We start from the raw sequence: 10,865 nt of genomic DNA on the forward strand, positions 1-10,865 counted from the left end.
AATTTTTTTTTTTGAATTAAATAAACTATTTACAATATTACCAATAATTATTGGCAAAAATTATAATTTTACCTGACAGAAAAATGAGATTCAAAATTTTTTATTTTATAATTTTAAAATGGTATAGAAAATAGTTTTAAAAAATTATAATTGTTCTGGAACTTCAATTTCTCTATTTGAAATAATTACGATTTACTTAATTCAAATAATAATTATTTAATTATTTTATAAATGATTAAAATAAATATTTATTTAATAAAATAGTCAAGTACACTAATAGAAAAATTCTTTCAATAATAAAACTATCGTCTTTCTAATTTTATTTTCTTTTATTAATAAAAAGAATTTTACTAATATTAAAAGGAATCATTTAACTGTAAAAAGTACTGTAATTTATTTATATAAGAAAAGATTCCTTTTAATGTCAAAGGAAATAATTTCATCTCAAAAATATAATTACTACGAAATAAATATTATTGAATGAAGAAATCCTATTTACTTATAGGTATTTGATTCAATATTTTCGAGAAAATTTTACTAATTCACTAAAAAAAATTTATTTGATTCAAATAATCGGTTACTTGACTATTATCAAATAAATATTTATTTGTATCAAATAATTATTGAGTCAATAAAAATACGTATTTGTTTCAAACACAAAAATAATTGATTCAAATAAATTTTTTCCAGTGTTTTAAATAAATTTTTTTTAAAAATAGTCAAATACGAATAAGTAAATGATTTTCTTGAATCAATTATGCTTTTTTCAGTGATATATATATTTTTGACAGTCCATTATTCATTTTTTCCATGAATGAGATTTCACAAAAGTTTATTATCTTTTAAAAATAAAATAAAATCTTTTTACAGATGATTTGTTTTAATTAAAAACCTTTTTGGACAATAAAGGAATTTATTTTAAAATATATATTCTATTTTTTTTTTTAACAAAAAAATTAGAATTGAATTAAAAATATATTAAATCCAACAAAAATACGTTCTACAAATTTAAAGAATAGTTAACACTTGATAAAATCTGAGAAAAAAAAAAATTGTAAATAAAAAAAGAAGAAAAAAAAAAACCTGTTAATATATAAGTAAGAATTAATTAGCTATACAAATTTACATAATAGACAATTGATATGTTATTTATATATCGTAGGAGAAAATTTATTCGCACCAATTAACTCATTAAATTATCTCCTTTTCCGGATAATGGTCGTTTTTATAAATAACGATAATTTATTGTCGGTAAGTAGACATCATTAAAATAACGATTATCATACATATCTGTCTTGAGCATGATCGACTTACACTGTGAAAGTGTAACGCAATGCTATATATATATATATATATATATATATATATATATATATATATATATATATATATATATATATACAAGTAACTATTTGACTTTTTTTCTCATATAATTTTTATAGTTGAAATTATCTACTGGCATTTAGAAACAAAAAAAAAAGCGCAAAAAAAAATGAGAATGAAATTCATGTGTAAAATTTTGATTCTTTTTCGCGATGTGATTAAGAAATCTAAAATTTTAAACAGAAAATGAAATATAATAATACTGTTAGAATTTTTACAAACGTTCTTTAAAAAAAAAAAAATTGTTTCATTAAACTAGATTTCAGATAAAATTCACACGATACAATAAAGATGAAAAGACTTTTTCCCACGATAGTCTTTAATTTTACCTAACTTCACGGAGAAGAAATATAATTGATGCAATTAAAACTGAGATTGCGTATCTTCAGGTATGATATTTAGTTAATTCAACAAGTTTCTTAATAGAATAAACTGTTTCTTAATTAAAATAATAAATAATAAGTTAATTAATTAAATCAACTATTGTTAAATGAGGAGCAAATTTTCAAAACCTGATAAATCCATATATTTTCTTATTTCGAGAATTTGAAACAAATGACTTTTCTCACATAACCACTGTCAGTTACTTTTAAAATATATAAAATTTGTAATGTAGTTAAATTCTATAACAATATTTTTATATTCAACACGTTCTGTTTTTAATTAAACTTTATCATAATTTAATGATTTACAGATATTGGTAATTTTTTCTAATAAAAAACATAAAAATTATAACTCATTTTGGTTATGTCCAAAAGTTTTTGAATTGAAAATTCGTTAACAAATTTTTTTTCTTAAATTTAACAGCGACACAGGAAGATTTGTGAGGTCCTTAAAATATTAAATTTATGTTTATCTCCATTTTTTTTAAAAAAGGGATTTATCAGATTTTGAAAATTTATTTAAGTTGAGAGAAAAAAAAAATGAATTTTTCCAAAAAAATATTCTCAATTTTTTTTCTTTAAAAATTCTTTAAAGAATTTCCATTCAATATGAGAATATGAAAAAGAAAATGGAAAAATTGACTTCAAAAAATATAGAATACAAGAATATTTATGGAACTTTGTGATGTTAAAAAAAAAGAGGAAAATTTCCACAAGAATTATTTTAGAAAACGATATATATATATATATATTGCGAGAGGAAAGAAACTATTGATTTATTAGCATTATTTGATTTCAAAAGTAAAGAAATATAGAAGAATATTGTCTTCCCACGACACTTAGTTACTCGCGCAAATACACACGGAATCAAATGATCAGACACGAGAGGAACGCAGAGGGCCTATTCGAAGATAAGAAAAAAAAAAAAAAATACTTTGCCCGAGTATGTTAAAATCGTAAAACAATTCTCATAAATCGCAAGATACTATGAAACGATTTTGTAAAGCCTTTCTCTATATATATATAGTTTTACATCTTGTGCTACAAATGTTATTCTTTAAAAAGAGTATATAAAACAATAAAAAATTGTAATTGGAAATTTTTTTTTTAAACATTCCTTATAAATAAGAAAACAAAAATTGTCACCCCACTTGGAATGATTTCCCGGAAAGTGCCCCCTGGAGGTTCTATCAGAATTCCGCCGGAATTTCCAACGTAATTCCATCGGAGTTCCAAAGAATTTCCGATGGGATTCCGACGGAGTTCCGACTCTAAAAATTTTGAAAAAAATTAATCGGAATTCCGTCGGTATCCCATTGGAAATTCTTTGGAACTCCGATGGAATTCCGACGGAATTAGGACTCTAAAAATTTGGAAAAAAATTTATCGGAATTCCGTCGGTATCCCATCGGAAATTCTTTGGAACTCCGATGGAATTCCGACGGAATTAGAACTCTAAAAATTTTGAAAAAAATTAATCGGAATTCCGTCGGTATCCCATTGGAAATTCTTTGGAACTCCGATGGAATTCCGACGGAATTAGGACTCTAAAAATTTGGAAAAAAATTTATCGGAATTCCGTCGATATCCCATTGGAAATTCTTTGGAACTCCGATGGAATTCCGACGGAATTAGAACTCTAAAAATTTTGAAAAAAATTTATCGGCATTCCGTCGGTATCCCATCGGAAATTTTTTGGAACTCCGATGGAATTCCGACGGAATTGGAAGTTCCGGCGGAATTCTAATAGAACCACCAGGGGGCACTTTCCAGAGAATCTTTCCAAGTGGGACCTAAATTGAAAATTCAAATCACCAAAGGTCCTGACCCAATAAATCAAAAGAGAGAAAAAAAAAAAAAAACTTCTCACGTGTCACAATACGGACGCAGTTTTGAAATTCTATATAAGAAAAATTACACTCGATTGAAGAAACAAAAAAAAAAAAAAAAAATTATCATTGGAAACTCTTTGACAGAACAATTTCAAACAATTTTAGTTTGCTGCACGGTTTATACATATATATATATTATACAATGCATCAAGATTGTATGAGAATATTCCATGTCAAAGCTCTTGTGCGAATGGCCTCAGGGAGACAGATCAAAGATTCAATTGGAATTCAATCGCGTATAGTTTTTCATTTGGTTCTCACGTCCGGTTTTAAATCAAGAGATCGATCCAAGGAAAGCAAACCGCGAATGATAAATGTACAACGCACGATCACCCGGAGAAAGTTTCTATCCATTGTGTGTATATATATATAATATATATTATGATCTATATATTATATATTATCCTTTAGGCACACAGCAATCATAAACTTAAAGGTAAAAGCAATATATTAATGTTTTACTCATCAACGCCAAAAACGTTTAGTCATGTTAAGTATACAACTGTTTTATTACACACACACACAATTTGTCAAAAAATGTAAATAAATTTTCTCATCATTAAAAAAAAAATATTCAAAATCATAAAATTGGTTATTAGGGTTTTGTGGCTCAGGCCCGAAAGCCTTATAGTCACAGAAAATTAAAAGGTATTAAAATAAGCTGCAACGCTTATTATTTTAATCCAATTTTGCTTATTTTAATTCCAAAATGGATTAAAATAAGCAAAATTGGATTAAAATAATAAGCGTTGCAGCTGATTTTAATGCCTTTTAATTTTCTGTGGTTTCATCGCTTTGGTGTCCATTCGTCCGTCTGTCCGTCGTACACTCGTATGGTTACCATGGTAACAGTTACCATAGCAAGCGTTACCATAGTAACCGTTACCATGGTAGTGAAACATTACCATGCACCTGCTTCTCTTATATTTTTCGAAATTTTTCCCTCTTTTCACCCTCGATTTTCTCAGCCTCTTTTCAGCCTGAAATCATGCGCTTATTTCCAAATCTGCATGTTTAGAGGTTGGAATTTTTTCTTAATTTGAATTTTTCCAAGTTTTATTCCTCCTAAAAGTTTTATAGTATTACGACAAAGACCAATAAATTCATCTTCAATAGGGTCAAATAAATAATGTCCATAAGAAAAAAAATCCAATTTTTACATTTTTTTAATTTTATTTTTTCGTTTTTTTAACCTCTTTTACGCCTCTCTAGTCATCTTCAAACCCTCCTTTCAGCCTCCAATATAGCAGATATTTCCACTTTTGCAAATTCGAGGTCGAAAAAAGAGAGTATGAAAATGTTGGAGAGAATAAAAGAAGGATAAAAGAAGGTTTTTAGAGAACTTATAGAGAGTCTAAATTTCGACTCGGGATATATTCTAAAAGAATAAAATTTTCATACACATTTAAGAATATTAAACGCAAATTTTATTCCTTAAGAATAATTAAAATTAAATTAAAATGATTATTTTTATCTAAAATTCATGAAACGATATTATTTTGACACATATCATAAAATATTCTCAAATAAAGCAAAATTATATTCTCAAGTTTAGAATATCATTTTGGTTTTTTTTTCTCATATGTCATAATTTGTTCGTAATGCTGAAATTTCATTTTACATTAAAATCAAACACACACACACACAGAAGTCATTTGTTCAAATTACCATATACTATAATTTAATCCCAACCAAATTGGCATTTAATCTAAATTTCATTTGCCCCAAGGAACATTTACTCTAATGATGGTATCGTGAAATTCCGTTAAATTGAAATTAGTTCAAATGGATATATTAATTCAAACAAAAATTTATTGTTCGCATTATTAATTTCGTGAATGAAATTAAAATTAAAAAATCTAAAAAAAAAAATTATTTACTTCAAAACAATTGATTAATTGACAATTTATCAAATAATTATATTTATTTGTATATTAATTATTATTAGGTATTTAAGGTGGCATTTGTTTCAAATACAAAAATTATTGTTAATTAATTTAAATAAAAATTATTTGCTACAAATATTTATTTAATAATAAAATAACCGATTGAATCATAGAAATTTTTTCAATGTAATAATAAAAAAGAATTTTAAAAATTAAAAAAAAAGAAAAACAGATACAGGATATTTATGTTATAAACAATTATTTTTATTATTATTATTATTATTTTTACTAATCGCATTATTATTATAAAATATTGAGGACAAGATTTTTTATTTAAAGGTCACTTTTTTTTGTATATTCTTATATATTGATGAAATAGAATAAATTGCTTTAATTGGTAAATGCATGTTCAAAAATTACAAACGCAATCAAATTACTGTACCGCGTCGATATGTGATTAATGTGATTATATTCATTACAGCAATCAGCTTTCTGCTGATTGATAGATTTAAATGGGAAATACTTTTTTTTACTTTAATTGACTTCAAAGCTGACCACGTCATAATTGAGTAATCAATAATTGATATTTTACTCAATTTTTTAACATATATATATATATAAGAATTTAATCTACGTAAAATATCTCTATATGCTTTATTATTTTCTCTATTTTTTTTTTATTTAAATATTCACACTCAAGGTTATAATGATTTTGGCTCTACTATTTTTCTCAATGTAAGAAAAAAAATGTTCTTTCAAACTTTGAATTGAGGTAAATAAAAATATTTTTCAATTCGAGAGGATCAATAATAATTATTTCTATAATTGAAAAAAAAATTTCATCAAAATGCAAAAAAAAAAAAAAAATTCTTTTGTTATTTATTTTACTCCCTCTGAATATATTCCATTATAATCAGATAAGATAATAATACAGATTTTTATCTCAAGTTGCACAGGTTGCATATCGATAAATAGAGAGGGAAAACAATCTATATTCATTTAATATGTTTGACAAACCGATTTATTATCTCGGGAGAAAGTATATATTATACCATGAATATAATATATATATATATATATAAGAAATAGAAAAATAGCAAGCGAGAAAAAAATTAAAGTATTTGAATAGAAACTATATCTTCTGTTTGTATTTTCCTGATAGGAAATCATATATGCAAGTATTATATGCAGCATATATATATATATATATATAAAAGTGTGCGGCGCCAGTGTTACGAGAAAAACGTGTATAATTAAGGGAAAGGCTATAATTTGCAAAACTGAAATAATTTCCTCGATAAATGCCAATGAAATGGATGCAAAGTTATTTATTTTAAACGAACACTGCATAACCTGCTGATTAGTATTATTTTTCCAAATCAATTCCACGCTCCTGAATAAAATTTTCCACATATAGATATTACAATGTTTGACAAATTCGTCAAACAAGGCAAATTAATTTCTCAATATATAACTATAATTATCTATAACAAATATATTCACGTAATCATTTTTTGTAAAATTTCTTGAATTATCTTTTTTATTTCTTCAAATTTGATATTATTTTGTAAAAAAAAATTTCCAAAACCCAACTTACAAAAGAAAAAAAATACTTTTTCCCTTTAAAAAACAAATTTTTTTCAATTCTATAATTCTCTATCTAAAAAAAAAAGAGAAAAAAAAATTCTCAATTAAAAAATGAATATTATATGTGAATTATAGTAAAAAAGTGTCACTTTACCCACTCCCACAGGAGTAATTGTAAAATTAAACGAGAGAAAATTTGAAACCTTATATATATATATATACATATATACAGAAGTAAACCCTAAACCAGAGGAAATCTCAATTATTTTTCCAACCCTCTTACAACGCGTGACGTTCACATACTGTGCGCGTCAAGCCTCCCCCCTTCTATTTCACCAGCACTTGATGACGTACATTCACACAACATGACGTAATCGAATATACCCTCCTATATACAAAAAATCAATAATATAACCATTTTCTTCTTTCAAGACTGTAAAATTCTTTCTTCTTTTTTTTTTCTATCAACAACAATTCAAACTAAATAATAATGAAAGAAAATATATCACAGATTGCAAATTTCATTTATCATCTGCACAAGAAATGACAAGAGTGGTAAAAAGACTCTTATTTTATAAAAATAGTATATAACAATAAGAAGGGGGGGGGGGAATGCCAGAGGTAAAAAAGAAGAGAATATAAAAAAAATTCTCAAGAAGGAAAGCAAACTTATATATATATATATATATATATATATATATATTTCAGCAAGAAATTACTTTTCAAGAGATCCTGTTCTATCATTGCACGCCTCGTGGATTCTATACACAGTAAAAAGGAATCTAGAGCATCAAATCCAGAGATCTCTCCACCTACGGTCTGTTATAAAAGTCATAGTATAAATATATATATATATATTTATACTATGACTTATATATATATACGCGGTTCGATTTTCAAAACAGGAACTCGCACACCTGTATAAAATATTTAATCATCGTCATCACTCTCTATTACAGTAGTTATCACATTTCTTCGTCAATTATTTTGCGCATAAACTCCTCTTCGGCGAGGATCAAGAGAAATATTCGCGATTCCGGATAACGGGCCTTGTAGCCTCCTTTCGATATAATCGAAAAATGATGTAAAACAACACCGTCAAATAATAGCAATTTATTTCCCATTATTGCAACAAAAAAAAGAGAAAAACAATTTTCCAACAATAAATGATTTTTAATTTTTTTCCAGAACTTTGAGGTTATTAGCCAAAAACAGAAGAAGGAAACTAAAATCGCAATAAGGAAAAACTGCTCTAATAAACATTATAACAAAGTAAAATAAATCAAAAACAAAAAAAAATACAACTGCGTAGGTAATGTGTGTTCAATTGCTAGTTTAATTAAAAACATGTTTGGCGATTGAATTTAAAAAAAAAAAAAAAATGATTTTGAATAGTGTGAAATTCTAATTCGTTTCGCTAAAAACAGGAACTCTGTTAAGGTCTTTGTACACCTACATTCAATGTCAGCACACTTTTGAACTAACTTATCTTTTATCCGAACACTTGTATATACACAATTGTATATTCACCTCAACGACACACATACACAGTATAAATACAAACACAAATGGAAGTTTCTGACAGACTTTACAGTAGTGGCTTAAATTTACTGCCCATTACAAAGTCGTTTCTTGTTTTCCGCGACACGTTATAAATGACGATAAAAAAAAAATTTTATTTCAACACAATGTATTTTTGAAATAAACTATATTAAAATTGCCATCTCGAGACAAACGGAAATCGATTGCCCGCACCTGTTGCTTTACTATGCGACCGCTTGAAAGAAAACGGAAAAGTGTATACAAATTATTTAAATAGAAACAATAAAAGAAAAAACAACTGTAATTAATAATTATCATATGTGACATATGACAATAATAAAAAAAAAAAAAAAAATTCGTCCGATAGCCTAGGAGCGATTGAAAGTTGCCGCCCGATTTTTTTCCCCCCCATTAATTATTCCCGTCAAGGTCTTTTTATACCAACATTCCTGTCGTCGACCCGCGAGAGTTTTATGCAAAAAAAAAAAACATGTCCTACCTCGTCTATATATAAAGAGAAATTCATCTTTTTTTTTTTAATAAATGCATAGCGGAAGGAAATAAGATAATGTGACTAGTCCAAAAAAAATTTTTTATTACAAAACGAGAAAAATTCTGAAAATCTAAATCCACTAAAAAAGGAATTATAAGAAACTAATTTCGAAATGAAGAAGAAAATTTTCTTAATTTTTGATATTTCCAATATTTTATATATAAATAGCAAAGTTAAACGCGCGCCAAATTGATTACGTAATTGTTTGTTATAAAGAAATTAAAATTAATATTATCAATAATAATTTAAATTGGGACGCATGATTATGTTCTAAAAATCATTAGTCATAATTTACATTTTATCGAATTTTATTTGTCCTAATTAGTTTTGAGCCGAATTTTAATTTGTTCGAAATAGCATTTGGCATAATTTTCATCAATACGATTTTCTATATGGCAGAATTTTTATATAACGGAAAATTCAACTCACAGAATTTTTATTTCTTCGAATTTTTATTTGTCAGAATTTTTATTTGCTCAAATTTTCATTTAACATAATCGGCATTTTAAAGAATTTTTATTGGGTAGAATTTCATTGAATAGAATTTTCATTTAGATGAATGTTCATTTGTTCGAATTATTATTTGATATAATTTCCATATAATCGATTTTTCATACTACAGAATTTTAATTACTTAACCGAAAAATCATTTAATAGAATTTCTAATTGATAGAATTTTCATTTGTCCGAATTTTCAAATGGCCGAACAAACAATCGACAGAAAGATTTCGGCCCGATTTTTAAAATCAACCAATCAAAAATTATTCCTAAAATTGTGATTGGTTGATTTTAAAAATCGCGCTAAAATCTTTCTGTCGATTGTTTGTTCGGCCATTTGAAAATTCGGACAAATGAAAATTCTATCAATTAGAAATTCTATTAAATGATTTGTCGGTTAAGTAAAAATTCTGTAGTATGAAAAATCGATTATATGGAAATTATATCAAATAATAATTCGAACAAATGAAAATTCATCTATAATTCCTATAGATATAATTCCTGTAAATTGTATGGAAAAATATTCAGAACTTTTCATCTTAGAACGAATTAAAGTAAAAATTTTAATTTAAAGTAATTTTATGAAAAATTTAGATTTTTGCTTTTTTCTCAAAAATTGTTACAAATACAAAATAAAATTTATGATGAGAATAAAAATGCACCAGAAAATTTCCTACAAGATATATAGTATAATTTGAAAAAATTTATTTTTAAAAATTGATCTTTAAGGTACCAGGGGGCCAATGAATATACCGCTGTAGAAATTTTAATTATAATATCAGGCGGCTCATATTTAACATAGGCGGAATATTTATCAGAAAAATGCTTTAAATATTCCGCCTACAATAAATATATATGTAATTTAGGGTCAATATATAACTTTAAACAAAAATTTCGTTGATAAACGTTGTGTATACTTCAGCTTTGTGAATTGAATTTTTGAATTTTAAAGAAATTAATTCCTGAAATTTGGAAACACAATTATACAACTTTGGCAAAAACGAGAAAAAGAATTGTCAAAATTTGACACGTCATAAAATTACAATTCAAAAAACACGTGAAATCAAAAAAGGCCAACATCAAGTTGGAAACAGAAGGATATACCAAGCATTTTATTATTATATAATAATTTGCACAAAAG

At 25.7% G+C, this 10,865-nt stretch overlaps 1 protein-coding gene across 1 annotated transcript in view; it reads right to left on the reverse strand.

Moving 5' to 3' along the window:
- The window catches only part of LOC127289755 (uncharacterized), a 51,476-nt gene extending 42,796 nt beyond the window's left edge, over nucleotides 1-8,680 (reverse strand). Inside the window, exon 1 of the mRNA XM_051317881.1 lies at nucleotides 8,662-8,680. The gene's annotated coding sequence lies outside the window, so the exon portion shown is untranslated. The remainder of the gene's footprint in view (nucleotides 1-8,661) is intronic.
- Nucleotides 8,681-10,865: the final 2,185 nt, after the last annotated feature.

Source organism: Leptopilina boulardi, unplaced genomic scaffold (assembly GCF_019393585.1).
Source record: "Leptopilina boulardi isolate dan_hultmark-lab unplaced genomic scaffold, ZJU_Lbou_2.1 LbouV2_51, whole genome shotgun sequence".
NCBI lineage: Eukaryota > Metazoa > Arthropoda > Insecta > Hymenoptera > Figitidae > Leptopilina > Leptopilina boulardi.